The following is a 22,669-nucleotide window of genomic DNA, read 5'->3' as shown; positions in this document are numbered from 1 at the left end:
CTGATTTAATTATCTTTGTTTGGGATGAGTGCCAGAAACAGTTGCAATTTTTATATATACACACACACACACACACACACATATACATATACACATATATATATATACACATACATATATAATGCATACATATAATTTCATTATAAAGGGTCTGTGTGGGTTTAAAAATAGTGTTTTTACTCACCGTTTTATTTCCCCACGCCGTGCTGGTTTCCCCTCGACTGGCCCTGCCTCAAGTTTGATGTTCTCAGCCAATCCAATGCTTTGCCATAGGATTAGCTGCAACACCAATCAGCATCTCCTCAGAGATGCATTGAATCAATGTATCTCTATGGGGAACGTTCAGCGCCTCCAGTTCAGGAAGCACCTCTAGTGACCATCACTAGGAAGCAATGTAAACACTGCCTTTTCTCTAAAAAGGCAGTGTTTACATTGAAAAGCCGGCAGGGACAGGCTATAGACACCAGAACCACTACATTAAGCTGTGTGTGTGTGCACCTGCTAGTGAGTGAGCTTGTGTTTTATGTCAATGAGCTTATGTATATCAGTGAGATTGATACACAGCCTCATAGACAAACAATGAGCTTGTGTGTGTCAGTAAGATTGTGTGTGTGTGTGTGTGTCTGCATGTGAGTTTGCTTAATGTATAATTAAACTTTTTACTCTGAAAGGACCAATATTTTATATTAGAAAAAGCAATATATTTTCGATATATATGTATATTACTCAATCATCTGGGGTGGAAAGACATAGCCTTATATATTACATGCGACAATATATGGCGCAATGACTTATGGGGCTGGTATAGATTTTTTTTCCAGGGCTGCTTTGTATCCCTAGTCCAGCCCGGCTTGCTGCTACTTTTCTTTCCATAATATGCATAGTACTACTAGTAGTAGTACTCTTTTGTAATATAGTGCTCCTGCTTTTGCAGCAGTGATCGTTCTGGCAGTGGCTACAATGATCCTTGTACTTGTGACGGTACACCTGCTGCTACTCAGTAGCTTCACTAAAAAGTCTGCAACATAATTTTTTCTACTGTTTACTATTTATAGAAAGTGCCTTTGAAGTTTAGAATATAATACGACTGTATTGTATTCTCTTAGATGGTGGGTGAGACATTTTCGCTTCTGCGGACCCATAGTGCTGCTGCCTGCACCTGAAGATGCTGCAAAGGTGGATGTCATTGTCAATGGCTCATTGTCATCTTTTAAAGGGAACCAATGTACCTTACAACCTTCTTGAAAAACATACTTGCCATTCTTGTGGTACTGCTACTTATTACTTTCTTAACACTTACATTTTGGAGAGATTGGAATGGAAATGCTTGGTTTTCCCAAGCACAAACACTACTAACTTAAAGACTTATTTTTCTAAAAAAAAAAAAAAAAGTTTTACTTTTTTGATATTTTTTTTATTTATCTATATCCCTGAAAAATAGTTTAAAAGCTCCAAGAAAACTCCAGAAAGCTCCGGGAAAAGAGTGACAGTGGGATTTGGGACAGTCCCTACTAAATAGGGACAGTTGGGAGGTATGCAAAGCACTTATTCAATATCAACTTACACTGCATGATTATTAGTGTCCACAGGATTGGTTAGAAAATGCTCACAAGACAGTCACTGCAGTGTTATGCACGTGTGCAATTACCGAAAGAATAGAATGATATTCTGACATTTGGTCAATCAGTTTCTCAGTATATGGCAGTTATATATTTTTCAGAATAAATGAACGCAAATCTAAAATGTCTTATTTTGAAGTGCTTCTGAATGCACAAGTTTAATACCGTATGTAAGTTCTGAGTGTTTCAGCATTGTTTTAAAGGACCACTCTAGGCACCCAGACCACTTCAGCTTAATGAGGTGGTCTGGGTGCCAGGTCCTTCTAGGGTTAACCCATTTTTTCATAAACATAGCAGTTTCAGAGAAACTGCTATGTTTATGAATGGGTTAAGCCTTCCCCCTATGTCCTCTAGTGGCTGTCTCACTGACAGCCGCTAGAGGCGCTTGCGTGATTCTCACTGTGAAAATCACAGTGAGAGCACGCAAGCGTCCATAGGAAAGCATTATGAATGCTTTCCTATGTGACCGGCTGAATGCGCGCGCAGCTCTTGCCGCGCGTGCGCATTCAGCCGACGGGGAGGATCGGAGGAGGAGAGCAGGAGGAGATCTCTCCGCCCAGCGCTGGAAAAAGGTAAGATTTAACCCCTTTCCCCTTTCCAGAGCCGGGCGGGAGGGGGTCCCTGAGGGTGGGGGCACCCTCAGGGCACTCTAGTGCCAGGAAAACGAGTATGCTTTCCTGGCACTAGAGTGGTCCTTTAAGGTTTTTTATGACAGTCCTACAGAACAGCACATGTTTCTCAGGGTAAGTAGCAGTGCAGTAGGCTGTCTTCACCATTCTCCATGCAGCCCTTAAATGAATACTCTTAGCACCATAACCACGACATCAGGAACGATCATCATTATAATGCTAGAAGTGCCCTGGCACCCACACACCCCAATGCAAGTAGTCAAACCATTTGCTAACAGTTTGATTTCTTGCCTAAGTCAACCTGGTGCCTGTCACCTCCTCTATGAGAACTGGAAGCTATCTGCATTGAGATATGGCCAGCAATGCAGGACTTTGCTTACTTGCTGTGAGTGATAAGCTGACAAGAGCCAATGTAAGTGCCATGCAGGAATTTCAAACTGCCCATAGTGGAAGTGATTGGCACCCCTAGTGGATCCCAGGCTAAAAGTCAAACTGTTAGCAAACAATTTGATTACCTAAATCTTGTTGTGCCAGGACACTCCTAAAAACCAACCACTAAAGTCTGCTGTAGCGGTTATGGTGCATGGAGTGTTGTGTTCATTTAAGATATTCCCTGTGCCCACCCACAGTTCAACTACCACCACTGAACTATCACTTCAAAAAGTGGGGGCATATGAGAGGGTATTCAGGTTGGAGAATTTCAAACTTTTCAGGTATGCCTACAACAATGTGCATTTATTTCATAATATATAATTACCTCTATATTGCCAAAACATCCTAAGTATAATACCAATATTCATTGTTCAGTGTATTAAACAGAGCAAAATGCAATTGAATTTCATATTATTTCTTTATAAGATGTTTTTACAGGAGGGATGCTTCATTAAAGCATATCAATTAAACTGTAAGCAGGCTTCTCATCCCCCACCCCATGACTCCTTTCCTGCAACTGTCAAAAATGACCTACCAAGCACTCAATAAACCCTTCTCTAACAAACTATTTAATTCCCCTACTTTAACCCTTTGTGTCACTATACCCCACTCCCTCTAGCATGTAAACTCATTGAGCAGGGCACCCAACCCTCTGTTTTCCGGTACATCCAGTGGTCTGATCTCAATTATGTGTCTGTTAGTCCACCCATTGTACAGCGCTACGGAATTTGTTGGTGCTATATAAATAATAATAATAATAATAATAATAATAATAATAATAATATAGTAGGATATATATATATCTTACTATATCTTATATTGCACTTAACTACCCTGCGATAGATTATATACAAACAATCAGGGCCGCCATCAGGGCATGACAACCATAACGGCAGTCCGAGCCCCACATTCCGTATGTGCACATAAATATAGCGATTTATATACCTGCACATTGCAGAGGGGGGCCCAGCAGCACACTCTGTCTTCCCTTTCCAAGGAAGACAGTGTGATGCTGCGTCCCTTCTCTGGCTCCCTCCACAATTCGATCTCCCCCCTCCCTGGCACGGTAAGAAGCAGGGAGGGGGGAATAAAATTTCAATGTACACAAATAAATAAAAAAAATACTCCCTACCCCCCTATTTTACACACACTCTGCATCCTTACAAGCACACACACACACACTACATTCACTAAACACACACTGCACTACATTCACTAAACACACACTGCACTACATTCACTAAACACACACTGCACTACATTCACTAAACACACTCTGCACTACATTCACTAAACACACTCTGCACTACATTCACTAAACACACTCTGCACTACATTCACTAAACACACTCTGCACTACATTCACTAAACACACTCTGCACTACATTACATTCACTAAACACACTCTGCATTACACACTACATTAACTAAACACAATCTGCACTACGCACACTACATTCACTAAACACACACTACATTCACTGTACACATTTTGCATTCACTACAAACACACTACATTCACTATACACACTTTCCACTCACTACAAACACTACATGCAGTATACACACTACATCCACTAAAACAATATACACTCTGCATTCAGCACAATCACACTACATTCACTATACACATTTTGCATTCACTACAATCACACTACTTTCACTATACACACTTTCCACTCACTACAAACACACTACATGCAGTATACACACTACATCCACTACAAAAATACACACTCTGCATTCACTGTACACACACTACATCCACTCCAAAAACACACACTCTGCATTCACTATACACACACCTACATTCACTACACATACACTCTGCATCTAATGCATGCATACAAACATTACACAAAATGTACAATCTGCATCCACTACACACACTGCATCCATGACACACATTCTGCATCCACTATACACACACACACACACACACACACACCTCATCCTTGTTGGCGGACTCAGGGCTGGACCCTGGGGTCCAGATCTTTAGCTTTGTCCGGGGCCCTAAAATTTCTGATGGCAGCCCTGCAAACATTCATTTATTTACAAACAATTATTTATATAGAGAAAACATATCCCACAGTGCAGTACACTATGGTAAACAAGACAAACATTTAATTCTAACAAAACATGTATGACATATGGAAACAGTAGACAAACGGAGCCTTGCCAAAACAAGCTTGCAAACCAATATGTGCTAATTTAAAATAGTATTTTTCAGTGATTATTACAGTGCTTCTGTATTACACAAACAAAAAGAGGTAATGCCATATGTGGCTAAACAATGCACATAACATGACAGACATAGAATGCATATATACTGCAGTCGTTTTGCCGTATAACCATTGCAGCAGAGAGACTGTATCCATCCTGTGTGGTGCACCTTATGTGGAACAGGAAGTGGTGCAACCACTCAAAGTCAATGCAACATCAGCTAAACCCTCCTTTTTTACATCGGTTTGGGCCAAGATCCAAGGTTTTGCTTGTGTCCAGAAGCTAAATTAGCAAACCTAGCATTTTTATAAATAATCCATAATTAATAACCTCAATTGTAACAAAGAAATGAAAATACAAGGCAACTCAATACTTATTGAACACACACACACATACATACATATATATACACACACACATCCATACATACACACGTTGAGCCGTGCAGGATGATTCACCTGAGTACCTCTATACTTTTGGGGGGTGTTGCAAAGGAAACCTACACTATTATTTATCCTATTAAGTTCATGCCAGTGTAATTTATGAAGAAAAGGGATTCCTCTGAATAAAATCACCGGTGTCCATAATACTGTCCATGGCAGAGAGAAACCCGCAGAGCTCCATGACTTCCTTAATGTAAGTCAGTAACTTTGCACTTTTTATTTTCAAAATATAAATATATTCTTATATTAATGTTAAATTATGTCATGCGTTTGACCCTCAGACTAGCCTGCACAGGAGGAGGATTCGATGAGGGAAGGGGCAAGGTGCTGAGGATGCAGAATATTTGGGGGGGGGGGGGGGGGGGGGGAGAGAGAGAGTCTCTCTCTCTCTCTCTCTCTCTCTCTCTCTCTCTCTCTCTCTCTCTTAAATGAAAAATAAAAAACCATGAAAAACTGTGAAGGTTTTAAAAGGACGTGAAGAAGTATCATATATCCTATCATCTTCACGAAAAAATGTCATTACCAGAGACCTGCATTGTAACAGAAACCTCCTGGTTTTTAACCCATTCATTATCAGAGGTTTAATGTGTCAAAATATGTACCTCTAATAATATCTTAATTGTCATATGACAACCTCATGAACCCTTCCACTGATAGATATAAACCCTCTGTAAGACTAACGGAGTTTTCACGCAATCAGTATCTTCAGTGAGAAAAAGAAATGCAGTCGGGGCACTGCCCCATTAACCTCTTTGGTAGTTTCAAGAATTATACAGCACCGCACATTAACCATTCCATTAATCTCCCCCAAAAATAATCTAATGATGTTAAATTTGGGTGTTACCTGGTTGTTGGTCGTCCCCTCCCTGCTGGTCTTTCGCAAGCCCTGTTATCTGCAACTCTGTCTGCAGTAGTACAGAGACACGCGTGCTCCTCTCTTCTCTGTCTCCTTCCCCTCCCTTCTCTTCTAATTCCTATTCCTCCCACGTCTGCCTGCATCCCGATCAGGATTGGCTAAACTGGAACCCCTAATATGCTAAACTCTGTGTCCCAATGGGGGATGCTGGCTGTGGACATTATAACGAACATTAATTGTTCTCAAAATATATCTTAATAGCATGACATCACACAAAGTAAATACAAACGTATATGCTAACTAGAAATTAGTGAAACTATATCAAAATACACACAACTGTTCTCTTTTGCTCGACATTTTCAATATGTGATAAAATATCTCCATTCTAAATCCTTGGGTATATTCTCTAAAACCCAAATTGTAGTTAGCTGTATACCAAATCACAAAATTGTGTTAACTAGCCAAGCTGTCACAAAAGAGTGTTTGAGAATCAGCGATTTTATCTCTTTATGTTTGTGTTTTGCAATAACTACGGTTAATGTTGACATTTCTCAAACAGTTTAAACATCTTATCATTTTTGTTTAGAACATAGTATCTTACCTAACTTGAGAATTAATTTTTAATTTATCCATTAGAAACTATCTTGTTAAGATATACACATGCATCATAAACGGACATGAAGAAAAAAACAAAAAACATACATTTGGCAAGTCTTTTAATGAACACATTGTTGCTTTGGTCCAGTTATTCGTATATATGTTGATATACACTGAACAAAATTATAAACGCAACACTTATGTTTTTGCCCCCATTTTTCATGGGAAGAGAAAGTCTTATGGCTTGACTGGTGTACAGATTTTTGTTTAAAATTGTATTAACTATATATATATATATATATATATATTGTGGCCAACCTAAGGCACACCGTTGCAATAATCAATCTGTCTAATCAGCATGTTGATATGCCACACCTGTGAGGTGGATAAATTATCTTGGCAAAGGAGAAGTGCTCACTAATACAAATTTAGACAGATTTGTGAACAATATTGGAAAGAAATAGGCCTTTTGTATACATAGAAAACGTCTTAGATCTTTGAGTTTAGCTTATATATATATATATATATATATATATATATATATATATAGTTAATACAATATTAAACAAAAATCTGCAAACCAGTCAAGCCATATGACTTGCTTTTCCCACAGAAATCACAAATTTGCAGTGATGTTACTACTGCAAAGGATTCTGGGTGTGCATATGCAAATTGGTTCAATATTAATGAATAATAAGATACATATGTTTCACATTAGTATGTTCACACATTTGTAACACATATGCTTTCTATGGAAACACAGACGACGTTCGCACACGTCACTCTATGACGTTTTCTGGCAAAATAATGGTTTATCATGATCAAGGCCTTGGTGGGACCAAGACATATATTTTTTTTTAATGTAAACCTGCATTTACATTTATAAAGCATGTTTAGATTAAATAAGTCCTGAGAGTGTGCCTACCTTTCTCGACTATATATATATATATATATATATATATATATATATATATATATATATATATAGAGAGAGAGAGAGAGAGATATCATGTGCAATGGCTACTCTTAACGCTGCAATAGAATGCAATCCTATTTAATACATTTTTAATTTTTTGGGACATTATTCCCCATATAATTGTCCTTCACATTTTACCAAGCTTTTCCTATTACAATATAATGTAATGACACTGTTACTTGACATGGAAACCTCTGAAATTAAAGGGGTTAAACGTCTGCAGCCATCTATTTTTTATCTACATCTCTTCTGTATCTTACAGGAGAAGGCTGGATTCATGAGTGATTGCTGTGGGGGAGGAGAAAAGTAAGATGGGGCAGGGGTACTTAATTAAGAAAATGGCACATTGATTTTCTATTGATTTTTATCGTTTGCATTTAGACTGGGGTAAAGGAGGGAGGAAGTAAAAGTGAAAGGGGGGTGGAATAAAAGGATATAACAAAAGAATATAGAATATAATTTCACTAACATTTAAACAGTGCTTGATAAATTCAGATTTCACAGATACCCAACATACAATATTTTCTAGCTTCATATTTGCAGAAGATTTTATAATGGGAATCAGAGAAAGGTTAATTGGTTAAGTGGCTGTTATAGAAATAACAATATGAAAAGCTGGATGTCCTTAACCCCTTAAGGACCAAACTTCTGGAATAAAAGGGAATCGTGACGTGTCAGACATGTCATGTGTCCTTAAGGGGTTAAAAGGGATACTCCAGACCCCTAAGGCACTTCAGCAAGCGTTATATGTGAAGATTGTTTCCTCTTTTTTTCATTTTACAAAAGTGCAGAATGCAATAGGAAATAAAAAAATATATTTACATCCTCCTGGCTGTCAATGAGAAAACCGGTCCTGTTACTTACTGATTGGTTAGTTCGGTTAAGCTAAACTCAAAAAGGCAGGCAGTTGCCCAGAGCAAGTGCCTTGAAAAGTCTTGCCAAGACTTCAGACAAGAGATCTGCAGCTTTTGCAAGTTGTTGTTAGATATACCCTCAATTAAATAATTACATTAACATTAATTATATGCATACATGTTTTCATTGGGGTATATCTATGAAACAGTGAACCACTGAAATGTTTGCCTTCAATCTATGAACAAAGTAGTCTGTTACATTTTGACATGAAAACCATCTCATGTGTGCTTACTAAGAGAAAGATTGGAAATGTATAATTATCAACATGAGCGATTTCCGTGTGGCTTTGTAGTACCCTTGCAGTAAATGTGGCTCATAGTAGTTTATCAGTTAGGCAAGTCTCTAGTACTCTGTATTTCACTTATATGTATGATCTAGATTAATTAAAATCAGAAAGCTCAATGCATCAATAGTGATGTCCCGAACATCGGTCGGCGAACATATGCGATGTTTGGTCCGTCCCCTATTCGTCATCATTGAGTAAACTTTGACCCTGTACCTCACAGTCAGCAGACACATTCCAGGCAATCAGCAGCAGACCCTCCCTGCCACCTCCTAGACAGCATACCATTTAGATTAATTCTGAAGCTGCATACATTTTTTTTCTATTATTTTTTTGTTTGTGTTTATTATGCATTATCCTCCATAGCCAGTAACCTGTGTTTATTATACATTATCCCCCATAGCCAGTAACCTGTCTTTATTATACATTATCCCCCATAGCCAGTAATCTGTGTTTATTATACATTATCCCCCATAGCCAGTAACCTGTGTTTATTATACATTATCCCCCATAGCCAGTAACCTGTGTTTATTATACATTAACCTCCCATAGCCAGTAACCTGTGTTTATTATACATTATCCTCCCCATAGCCAGTAACCTGTGTTTATTATACATTATCCTCCCATAGCCAGTAACCTGTGTTTATTATACATTATCCTCTCATAGCCAGTAACCTGTGTTTATTATACATTATCCTCTCATAGCCAGTAACCTGTGTTTATTATACATTATCCTCCCATAGCCAGTAACCTGTGTTTATTATACATTATCCTCCCATAGCCAGTAACCTGTGTTTATTATACATTATCCTCCCCATAGCCAGTAACCTGTGTTTATTATACATTATTCCCCCCATAGCCAGTAACCTGTGTTTATTATACATTATCCCTCCCATAGCCAGTAACCTGTGCTTATTTTACATTATCCTCCCCATAGCCAGTAACCTGTGTTTATTATACATTATCCCCCCATAGCCAGTAACCTGTGTTTATTATACATTATCCTCTCATAGCGAGTAACCTGTGTTTATTATACATTATCCTCCCATAGCCAGTAACCTGTGTTTATTATACATTATCCTCCCTTAGCCAGTAACCTGTGTTTATTATACATTATCCTCTCATAGCCAGTAACCTGTGTTTATTATACATTACCCTGCCATAGCCAGTAACCTGTGTTTATTATACATTATCCTCCCTTAGCCAGTAACCTGTGTTTATTATACATTATCCTCTCATAGCCAGTAACCTGTGTTTATTATACATTACCCTGCCATAGCCAGTAACCTGTGTTTATTATACATTATCCTCCCCATAGCCAGTAACCTGTGTTTATTATACATTATTCCCCCATAGCCAGTAACCTGTGTTTATTATACATTATCCCTCCCATAGCCAGTAACCTGTGCTTATTTTACATTATCCTCCCCATAGCCAGTAACCTGTGTTTATTATACATTATCCCCGCATAGCCAGTAACCTGTGTTTATTATATATTATCCCCCCATAGCCAGTAACCTGTGTTTATTATACATTATCCCTCCCATAGCCAGTAACCTGTGTTTATTATACATTATCCTCCCCATAGCCAGTAACCTGTGTTTATTATACATTATCCCCGCATAGCCAGTAACCTGTGTTTATTATATATTATCCCCCCATAGCCAGTAACCTGTGTTTATTATACATTATCCCCCCATAGCCAGTAACCTGTGTTTATTATACATTATCCCCGCATAGCCAGTAACCTGTGTTTATTATATATTATCCCCCCCATAGCCAGTAACCTGTGTTTAATATGCATTATCCCCCCATAGCCAGTAACCTGTGTTTATTATACATTATCCCCCATAGCCAGTAACCTGTGTTTATTATACATTATCCCTCCCATAGCCAGTAACCTGTGTTTATTATACATTATCCTCCCATAGCCAGTAACCTGTGCTTATTATACATTATCCCCCCATAGCCAGTAACCTGTGTTTATTATACATTATCCCCCCATAGCCAGTAACCTGTGTTTATTATACATTATCCCTCCCATAGCCAGTAACCTGTGTTTATTATACATTATCCCCCCATAGCAAGTAACCTGTGTTTATTATACATTATCCCTCCCATAGCCAGTAACCTGTGTTTATTATACATTATCCTCCCATAGCCAGTAACCTGTGCTTATTATACATTATCCCCGCATAGCCAGTAACCTGTGTGTATAGCGAGTAACCTGTGCTTATTATACATTATCCCCCCATAGCCAGTAACCTGTGTTTATTATACATTATCCCCCCATAGCCAGTAACCTGTGTTTATTATACATTATCCCTCCCATAGCGAGTAACCTGTGCTTATTATACATTATCCCCCCATAGCCAGTAACCTGTGTTTATTATACATTATCCCCCCATAGCCAGTAACCTGTGTTTATTATACATTATCCCTCCCATAGCCAGTAACCTGTGTTTATTATACATTATCCTCCCATAGCCAGTAACCTGTGTTTATTATACATTATCCCCCCATAGCAAGTAACCTGTGTTTATTATACATTATCCCTCCCATAGCCAGTAACCTGTGTTTATTATACATTATCCCCCCATAGCAAGTAACCTGTGTTTATTATACATTATCCTCCCATAGCCAGTAACCTGTGTTTATTATACATTATCCCCCCCATAGCCAGTAACCTGTGTTTATTATACATTATCCCTCCCATAGCGAGTAACCTGTGCTTATTATACATTATCCCCCCATAGCCAGTAACCTGTGTTTATTATACATTATCCCCCCATAGCCAGTAACCTGTGTTTATTATACATTATCCCTCTCTTATCTTTTCTCTCTTAGTAACGTTTTTACTTAAGGCTAAGCTTACTTAATATAAAAATGTGCAGTATCATTCAATACCATCTTACTGTTAACCAAAAATGGCCGGTAATTGCTGTTGTGGCTTTACTGGCGTGTATGTATTAATCTACCTACACTCAAAAATAAAGAATTAAAAAAAAAAAATTATACATTATCCCTCCCATAGCCAGTAACCTGTGTTTATTATACATTATCCTCCCATAGCCAGTAACCTGTGTTTATTATACATTATCTTCCCATAGCCAGTAACCTGTGTTTATTATACATTATCCCTCCCATAATCAGTAACATGTGTTTATTATACATTATCTGGTGTAACAGTAGTGTACATTTAAAAAAAAAAAATACAGGGGGCTTGTTGTCACCTTTCGGGGACCCTTGGTGTTGTACGTGGCTGGGTGGAGGAAGAGACCTTCAATGACATCAGTGAGGACAAGGAACAGGACATGGCTAGCTTGGTATCCAACCTTGTGCAAATGGGGAGTTTGCGGTTGTGCAAATTGACTGTTTGCGGTTGTTTGCGGTGCGTTAAACGGGGAGTTTGGTCTGTCACTGTGAAGCGGGCGTAACCCTTACACTACCTGATCGATACAACATCATACCTGATGTTTTAAAGCACGTTATTCCAAACAATTTAGGAATGTTAGGTGATTTATGCCCTTTATGGATTAAAACCAGACTCTGCATCAACTATGTAATTTTCCATGGGAGTTTTGCCATGGATCCCCCTACAGCATGCCACAGTCCAGATGTTAGTCTACTTGAAACAACTTTTCCATCACTATTGTGGCCAGAAAGAGTCCCTGTGGGTTTTAAAATTTGCCTGTCTATTGAAGTCTATGGCGGTTCGCCCGGTTCGCCCGTTCATGAACATTTGCGGAAGTTCGCGTTCGCCGTTCGCGAACGGAAAATTTCATGTTTGCGACATCACTATGCATCAATTCTATTGGATTGTCTTGTTCACTGAGTTCACATATAACAGCACACCCTTTTCAGTGCCATAATAATGAAAAATTTCTACAGCATTTATTTTCCCCCAAAACTATTTACTATTCATTGCATTGCACGTGGATAACTATGTCAGTGAGCTCTTTTTACATTTGTGGAGCAGAACTCTATACTCTTTTTGTGTACATTGTTTTGCTTAAAGGGCACTTGATTAGATTTCTTCTATTTCACCATTTCATTCAAAAGAGGTCAGTACAGATTCTGTTATCTGAAAGACAGTCACACAGAACACAATTTCTTTAATGATGTAGTACAAAAAATAAGCTTGTTTGCGCAGGGTCCTCATCTACCTATTGTTCCTGTTACATTTTGTTATTGACTCATTTGGTAAATTCCCATTTTATTGTAAAGCACTGCGGAATAAGCTAGTTATGTATATATAAATAACATATTAACTAATCAGCCCCATGAACTAAGCAAATAACTTATAGGAGGGTCAAATTGTGATATACTTGCAGCAGCAATGTTCTTTTTCAACACACTCTTTATATGTCTTTTTATCTGAAGCTCTTAAACAACAGACACAAGTTTCACTGCCACATTTGTGATTTTTGCCTCTGTCCATGGTACTGAACTAATAAGCTGTGACCACTTTCATACAATGTGCACTATATACATGCTGCATAAACAGTACTTGTTGTACAGTGCTGGGCAAAACATGTGTGTCTGTGCATGTAGATAGATAGATCGATAGATAGATGACAAGCTGGAACACAAGCAATTGTCTAAACTTGTTTATTTACATTTTAAACCTTGAACCTGTGAACATGACGTGTTTTGAATATCTGTGACCTTGTACATAAACACTGTGTATCTATATGAATTATTGTTAATGTTGATTGTATGGTGAACTTGTATACTGTTTCAGAACACATATTTAAGTTTATCATTAATTCCTACACTGTGCTTTACTTATGTATGATTCTGTAAAAGATTATTTGTCTTTGTGTCTTTGCATGTGTATTCTCCCACTTAAACGGCTGCAATCTTCTGCTGCATTGCAGCATTGCAGCATAGAACACTCCCTGCTTTGTGAGAGACAGATGGCAGCTGGCAGAGCAGTGCGGACATCACATACACAATGATATTAACATATACACAGGCTACTCACCGATACCTACACATGCATATGTTGATAGCCACATTAGCCACGTTGCAAACACAGATATACATGGGTGATATATGTAGTGTCTACTAGTATTATAGACACCGAAACAAAGCTTACAAAGGTAATCACATCTACATACTTTGGCATACACAGTGTTTAATTTGTATAGATAATGTTGCATTGGTGATTGTAGAAATAATGGTACAGCTTCTGATCTGAAAAATGCTTCTGTTAATTCAGAGGTGGTTGTTTGTGACTTTGGGCATGACTTTCTAACACATTTTAGAGGACCACTAAAGGAACACATAACACTTAATTTCAATAAAATGGTTTACATGCAATGAACCTTTTAGTTTTAAAACTACAATGTTAAACATTGCAGTTTTGTAGAAACTGCAATGTTTACATAGCAGGGTTAAATACACCTCGAGGGGCTCTCTCTTCCCATATTGTACCCTAGTCAGACTCTGTTTTCAATCAAATACTGCTCCTAGAGAGCAATTGATTGGCACAGCAAGATTATATGCCTCAAAACACTTGCCTATAGGGAAGCACTGGATTGGCTAATATATTTAATCTTGATGATTTGGGGCAGGAAGGGTAAGACCAGTGTGGCAAGGGAAGAGAGGTAAAGAAAACTCACATTTTAAACCCTTATGGGGGAAAGACACCTAAATAAGTATGGGAACACTATAGTATTAGGAGCACTTGTTTGCCGTGTTCCTTTACACTTATTTATTTAATTAACTATTTATAAAATATTTTACCAGGATGGATACATTGAGATTTATCTCGTTTTCATGTTTGTCCTGGGTGCACAAAACATTGCATTATTACAATAGGATACAAAATTACAAAAAATGAAATATACAAACAACAAACAATAAACAAATATATATATATATATATATATATATATACCGTATATACTCGAGTATAAGCCGAGTTTTTCAGCACATTTTTTGTGCTGAAAAACCCCAACTCGGCTTATACTCGAGTCAGTGTCTGTATTATGGCAATTTGCATTGCCATAATACAGACAGGGGCTGTGGGGGCTGTGAGAGAGCGTTACTTACCTCTCCTGCAGCTCCTGTCAGCTCTCTCCTCCTCCGCGCCGTCCGTTCAGCACCTCGGTCAGCTCCCAGTGTAAATCTCGCGAGAGCCGCGGCTCTCGCGAGATTTACAGTGTGAGCTGACAGAAGAGCTGACCGGACGGCGCGGAGGAGGAGAGAGCTGACAGGAGCTGCAGGAGAGGTAAGTTACAGCTCTGCCAGCCCCCCTCTCCCCCCCACTTGCCAGTTGAGAGATATGATTACATCACCTTTCTACAATTGGAGAAAGTAATGCAAAATATATTCCTTCTGATCTACCTTAAAATTATATTTTCATCAATTGAATTAATACCCCCATTAGTTTCCTTACATTCTCTTGCTGACCTGGTAACTGCACCTTGTTACCAAGTCTGCTGTTTACAACTATTCCAAAGTATTTCTCGATTAATGTTTTCTTTTGTTCATTACAATTTCTGGTACAAGTTGATTCAGCTTTGCTCTTTCCAAAATGTTTAGCTTTGCATTTAAATCCAATAAATCTCATGTGCCTTAATTTATGCCTTAATGTCACTTGCCCACCAGGGAGTAAGAGCCCCCCTCCCTGGCCAGCTAGCAAGCAGGGAGGGGGGGCGAAAAAAATTATAATATTAATAAAACAAAAAATAATAATATTAAAATAATAATTAATAAAATAATTAATAATAGAACAATCAAAATGCCCACCCCCACCAACACATACACCAACACACACTGCATCACACACACTCACACTTCATTCATATACACACACTGCACTCACACACTGCATTCATACACACACTGCATCACACACACACTGCATCACACACTCACACTTCATTCATATACACACACTGCACTCACACACTGCATCACACACACTCACACTTCATTCATATACACACACTGCACTCACACACTGCATCACACACACTGCATCACACACACTCACACTTCATTCATATACACACACTGCATTCACACACTGCATTCATACGCACACACTGCATTCATACGCACACACTGCATTCATACGCACACACTGCATTCATTATATACACACACTGTAAATAAATATTCAATTAATATCATTTTTTTAGGATCTAATTTTATTTAGAAATTTACCAGTAGCTGCTGCATTTCCCACCCTAGTCTTATACTCGAGTCAATAAGTTTTCCCAGTTTTTTGGGGTAAAATTGGGGGCCTCGGCTTATATTCGGGTCGGCTTATACTCGAGTATATACGGTATATACACACACACATATATACATTTAATACATCACAGGTAATAAATATAGTCAACCATGACAGGTGCATTCTGTGCGGTATATTGCCATAGATCTCTTAAAGGAGTTTAGAACAGCAGGGGAGAGCATTATACTCAGGTAGGGTGGGAGCTTCCCAGAAAAGCTCTTATGCACAAGGCTGGAAAGATGTAGAGTGCGTTGGGATTCTAGCGATAGGCAGTTTAGCTGTTTTAACATGTCACAATGGTGGGTAAAGTAATTACATTTTAGTAAAAAGCAGCAGAATTAATTTTATAATGTATTGAGTTTATAAACGTGGGTTTGAGATGCAGGTGCATACACGACATCCCCATAATCAATGACCAGTATTAGCATTTTTTGCACTGATTCCTTACTGTAGGCAGGATTTGTTTCTGTACAGTTTTGGGTAAAGTTTTGAAGAGATTTTTTCAATGTCAAGGCCAAATGATAGATTGGGGTCTAGCAACATACCTAGATATGTAAAAGAACAGACTGCTGTCAGTGTGCTATTTGAATTTGTTCTGATACATAGTTGTTGATTTTGTCGTTTACATAATTTAGGTACAGTTCCAAAGTAACTGTTTTGTCAGAGTTTAGGAAGAGTTTTTTAGAAACATAGAAACATAGAATGTGACGGCAGATAAGAACCATTCGGCCCATCTAGTCTGCCCAATTTTCTATATACTTTCATTAGTCCCTGGCCTTATCTTATAGTTAGGATAGCCTTATGCCTATCCCATGCATGCTTAAACTCCTTTACTGTGTTAACTTCTACCACTCTCAGTAAAGTAATACTTCCTGATATTATTTTTAAACCTTTGTTCCTCTAATTTAAGACTATGTCCTCTTGTTGTGGTAGGTTTTCTTCTTTTAAATATAGTCTCCTCCTTTACTGTGTTGATTCCCTTTATGTATTTAAATGTTTCCATCATATCCCCCCGTCTCGTCTTTCCTCCAAGTTATACATGTTAAGATGCTTTAACCTTTCCTGGTAAGTTTTATGCTGCAATCCATGAACCAGTTAAGTAACTCTTCTCTGAACTCTATCTAAGGTATCAATATCCTTCTGAAGATACGGTCTCCAGTACTGCGTACAATACTCCAAGTGAGGTCTCACCAGTATTCTGTACAATGGCATGAGCACTTCCCTCTTTCTACTGCTAATACCTCTCCTTATACAACCAAGCATTCTGCTAGCATTTCCTGCTGCTCTATTACATTGTCTGCCTACCTTTAAGTCATCAGAAATAATCACCCCTAAATCCCTTTCCTCAGATGTTGAGGTTAGGACTCTATCAAATATTCTGTACTCTGCCCTTGGGTTTTTACGTCCAAGATGCATTATCTTGCACTTATCCACATTAAATGTCAGTTGCCACAACCATTTTTCTAGTTTACCTAAATTATTTGCCATTTTGCTTATCCCTCCTGGAACATCAACTCTATTACATATCCTTAGTATCATCTGCAAAAAGACATACCTTACCATCAAGACCTTCTTGTCAGGATCGGGACAGGGATCCAACACGCAGAGTACAAACAGTAGCCAGATACGTATACCGGACCTTAGAATGGCCGGACTAACGTAAGTAGTACAGTATAGAATGGTCAAAGACAAGCCGAGGTCGAGGGTAACAGAAGACAGGTAAGCGAGAGACAAGCCGAATCAAGGGTAACAGAGATAAGCAGAGTAAGGTAAACAAGCCGGGTCAAAACCAAAAGGGATAATAGAATACACAAGCACTGAGTGACTAGAACAAGCTAGAACCACGACAGGGCAATGAGCTAATGAAAGAAGCTCTGTTAAATACCCTGTTCAGAGCAGTAACCACGCCTCCGAGGCGTCCTGATTGGTCCTGCAGCAATTGAGTGACAGGTCGTTCCGGAGGAGTGTCCTGATGACAACTTCCTGCCTAGATGCTGTAAAAGGCAGTCACTCCCTCGCGGCCGGCCTTGCATGACCGGATAGACCGTGGAGAAGGGAGCCATCAGGCCGTCTGGATGGAGGAACAGCTAAGTCTCTACCTCTTTCAGAGGTAGAGACCACAGGTACCCTGACAGTACCCCCCCTCTCAGATACGCCCACCGGGCGGAATACACCAGGGCGAGAAGGGAATCGAGAGTGAAACGCCCTGCGGAGACGGGGAGCATGCACCTCCTCCTGAGGTACCCAACTTCTCTCCTCAGGACCATAACCCTTCCAATCGACCAGATATTGCAGTTTCCCCCGGGAGATTCGAGAATCAACGATGGAATTGACCTCATACTCCTCCTGACCCTCCACCTGAACTGAGCGGGGAGGGGCGATCGTGGAGGAGAACCTGTTACATATTAATGGTTTTAGCAAGGAAACATGAAATGAATTAGGAATGCGTAAGGCATTAGGCAACGCTAAACGATACGCAACTGGGTTAATTTTAGACAGTACCCTGTACGGTCCAATATATCGAGAAGCAAATTTCATGGACGGCACTTTTAACCGAATGTTTCTAGTACTTAACCATACTCTATCGCCTGGAACAAACACCGGTGCTGCCCTTCTACGTTTGTCAGCGTGTTTTTTAACCAGCGTAGAATTGTGCAGAAGGATTTGTCGAGTTCGATCCCACAACTTTCTTAAATTGGCAACATGAACATCCACCGACGGTATCCCTTGAGAAGAAGACTCCGAAGGAAGGATGGAAGAATGAAAGCCATAATTCAAGAAAAAAGGGCTAGAATGCGTAGAATCACAAATGAGATTGTTATGTGCAAACTCCGCCCAAGGAATCAAACCGACCCAATCGTCCTGGTGTTCTGAAACGAAACAACGTAAATATTGTTCAACTTTTTGGTTAGTGCGTTCAGCAGCTCCATTGGACTGAGGATGATAGGCAGAGGAGAAATTCAATTTGATGCCTAGTTGGAAGCAGAATGATCTCCAAAAACGGGAAACAAATTGGGAGCCTCTGTCAGAGACAATTTGGGAAGGTATCCCATGCAAACGGAAAATCTCCCTGGCGAATATCTCCGCTAACTCGGGCGAAGATGGGAGTTTAGGTAAGGGAATGAAGTGAGCCATTTTAGTAAATCTGTCTACCACAGTGAGGATGACAGTCTGCTTTTTAGAGATAGGCAAATCAACAATGAAGTCCATTGCCAGGCAGGACCAAGGCTTTTCAGGAACCTCTAAAGGGTGCAGAAATCCGCATGGAAGCGAATGGGGTAGCTTGGTCTTGGTACAAACTTCACATGCCCCGATGAATTCTTTAATATCCTTGCGTAAGTCAGGCCACCAAAAATCTTTAGAGACCAGCGCATAAGTCTTGCGGATGCCAGGATGCCCAGCCACCTTGCTGTTATGGAGACAGCGTAGCACCTCCAGTTGGAGAGCGGCAGGAACGAAGTGTCGATCCCCAGGGGTCTGTTTGGGTGCCAAATGCTGAAACTTCATGATCTCAGAAAGCAATGGAGAGTGAATCCTGAGATTCGTGTTCGCGATGATATTCCCCTTAGGAACTATGGAGGACAGAAGTGGTTCAGTTATAGTGGATGGTTCATATTGACGAGACAAAGCATCGGCTTTAGAGTTCTTAGAACCAGGTCTATACGTAAGTACATAATTAAAGTGAGTGAGGAACAAGGCCCAGCGAGCCTGCCTGGCGGACAAGCGCTTAGCCTCTCCAATATAAGACAAGTTCTTATGATCCGTTAGAATAGTAACAGGGTGTAGTGTCCCTTCCAGTAAATGTCTCCACTCCTTTAAAGCCTTAATGACCGCTAACAGTTGCCTCTCCCCGATGTCATATCTGCTCTCAGGCCCAGAAATTTTTTTAGAGAAGAAACCACAAGGGTGTAACGGTTTATCCACCCCTAACCTTTGAGACAGAACAGCCCCAACTCCTGTCTCAGAAGCATCGACCTCGAGCAAGAAAGGCAGAGTCGTATCAGGATGAACTAGAATGGGAGCTGAGGCAAAAAGTTCCTTGAGAGTCTTAAAAGCACCAAGAGCTTCCTCAGACCAGAACTTAGTATCAGCCCCTTGTTTGGTCATATTGGTAATAGGCGCAATGATAGAGGAGTAACCCTTAATGAAGCGCCTATAGTAGTTGGAAAAACCAATAAACCTTTGGATAGCCTTGAGTCCTTTGGGCAAAGGCCAGTCTAAAATAGATTGGAGTTTACCAGGATCCATTTTAAAACCTTCCCCAGAAATCACGTACCCAAGAAAGTCTACCTGAGACTGATCAAAACTGCACTTCTCCAATTTGCAGTATAGACCATGTTGCAGAAGTTTGTGTAACACCTTTCTGACCTGTCTATGGTGAGTCTCAATCTCCTTAGAGTGTATTAGTATGTCGTCCAGGTAAACAATAACACAATCATGCTGAAACTCCCTAAGTACCTCATTAATCAAATCTTGAAATACTGCAGGAGCATTGCATAGTCCAAATGGCATAACAGTGTATTCGTAATGGCCATACCGGGTATTGAATGCCGTCATCCACTCGTGACCTTGCTGGATTCTCACCAAATTGTAAGCCCCTCTGAGATCTAACTTGGTGAAGATTTTGGAGCCCTTAAGACGATCAAATAACTCGGTAATCAGTGGGATAGGATAGGCATTTCTGACAGTTATTTTATTCAAGCCTCGGTAATCGATACAAGGTCTCAGCGTGCCATCCTTCTTCTTAATGAAAAAGAACCCCGCCCCGGCCGGAGAAGAAGATCTCCTGATGAATCCCTTTTCTAAATTCTCCTGAATATACTCTTCTAGAACCGAGTTTTCCTGTACAGACAAAGGATATACATGGCCCCTCGGAGGCATAGTCCCGGGTAGAAGCTTAATTTTACAGTCAAATGACCTGTGTGGCGGCAAAGAATCGGCATTCTTCTTGTCAAACACTGCCCTTAAGTCTAGGTAAAGGTCTGGTATTTGTCTTTCTGTGGACTGAGTAGGATTCTCCTGTATGTTAATATTAGCTAATGGCGAAACCTTGCACAAACACCGATCCTGGCAGCCCTGGCCCCACGAGAGTATCTCCCCTAACTCCCAATCGATAATAGGGTTATGTTCTTTCAACCATGGATACCCCAGAACTATGGGAACGGAAGGAGACGAAATGAGCAGAAGAGATAACTTCTCCACGTGTAGGATACCAACATTTAAATCAATGGGTATGGTCTCACGAAAGATAACAGGGTCTAGTAGTGGTCTACCATCTATGGCCTCAACGGCCAAGGGTGTCTCCCTTAGCTGGGATGGGAAATTGTTTTTACTAGCAAAGGCTTGGTCGATAAAATTCTCAGCAGCACCGGAATCTATCAAAGCCATAGCCCTTACTACTTCCCTCCCGCAAGTTAAGGAAACTGGTAGCAGAAGCCTGTGATCTTTATAATTAGGAGTAGAGGACAATATAGAAACACCCAAGGCCTGTCCTCTAAAGAGACTTAGGTGCGAGCGTTTCCCGGGCGGTTAGAACAGTTCGAGAGTAAATGACCCTTAGCTCCACAATACATACACAAACCCTCTCTTCTCCTGTACTGTCTTTCCTCCTCAGAGAGGCGGGTATACCCTATCTGCATAGGTTCAGGAAGCAAAGATACCGTGGAGTCAGGACTTGGAAAAGCGGGGGCTAACCTAAAAGAAGGTCTCCGGTTCCTCTCTCGAGTGTTCTGTCTCTCTCTTAAACGTTCATCTATACGAGAGATGAACGAAATTAAATCCTCTAAATTCTCGGGGAGTTCTCTGGTAGCAACCTCATCAAGGATTACTTCAGATAAGCCATTCAAAAATACATCCATATACGCCTGCTCATTCCACTTGACCTCTGACGCCAGAGACCTGAACTCTAGTGCATAATCCACCAGTGTTCGGTTCTCCTGTTTCAGACGCAACAGTAATCTGGCTGCATTAACCTTTCTACCTGGAGGGTCAAATGTTCTTCTAAAAGCAGCTACAAAGGCGTTATAGTTATAAACTAATGGGTTATCGTTCTCCCATAATGGGTTGGCCCATCTCAGAGCTTTCTCAATAAGTAGGGTGATAATAAATCCTACCTTTGCCCTATCTGTAGGATAAGAGCGAGGTTGCAATTCAAAGTGGATACTAATTTGGTTTAAGAAACCACGACACTTCTCAGGAGCCCCACCATAGCGTACTGGGGGGGTAATGCGAGAAGAAGCACCCACTGTGGCTACCTCTAGACCTGAACCGACAGGAGAAACAGGGGTATTACGTATCTCCTCTGGTGGGTTATTGGCACGAGATAATAGAGCCTGTAGCGCAAGCGCCATCTGATCCATTCTGTGATCCATGGCCTCAAACCTAGGATCAGGAGAAGCCAGCTGACTGTTTGTACTTGCAGGATCCATTGGCCCTGTCATAATGTCA

At 40.0% G+C, this 22,669-nt stretch overlaps 1 protein-coding gene across 1 annotated transcript in view; it reads right to left on the bottom strand.

Annotated features, from left to right (window-relative positions):
* The window catches only part of SYT2 (synaptotagmin 2), a 470,295-nt gene extending 464,010 nt beyond the window's left edge, over positions 1 to 6,285 (bottom strand). The window contains exon 1 of the mRNA XM_063453184.1: positions 6,191 to 6,285. The gene's annotated coding sequence lies outside the window, so the exon portion shown is untranslated. The remainder of the gene's footprint in view (positions 1 to 6,190) is intronic.
* Between the last annotated feature and the right edge of the window lie 16,384 nt (positions 6,286 to 22,669).

The sequence above is a fragment of the Pelobates fuscus genome, chromosome 1, assembly GCF_036172605.1.
Source record: "Pelobates fuscus isolate aPelFus1 chromosome 1, aPelFus1.pri, whole genome shotgun sequence".
In the NCBI taxonomy this organism is placed as follows: Eukaryota; Metazoa; Chordata; class Amphibia; order Anura; family Pelobatidae; genus Pelobates; species Pelobates fuscus.
The sequence above is the reverse complement of the archived record's forward strand: the minus strand, read 5'-3'. Positions and strand labels throughout refer to the sequence as shown.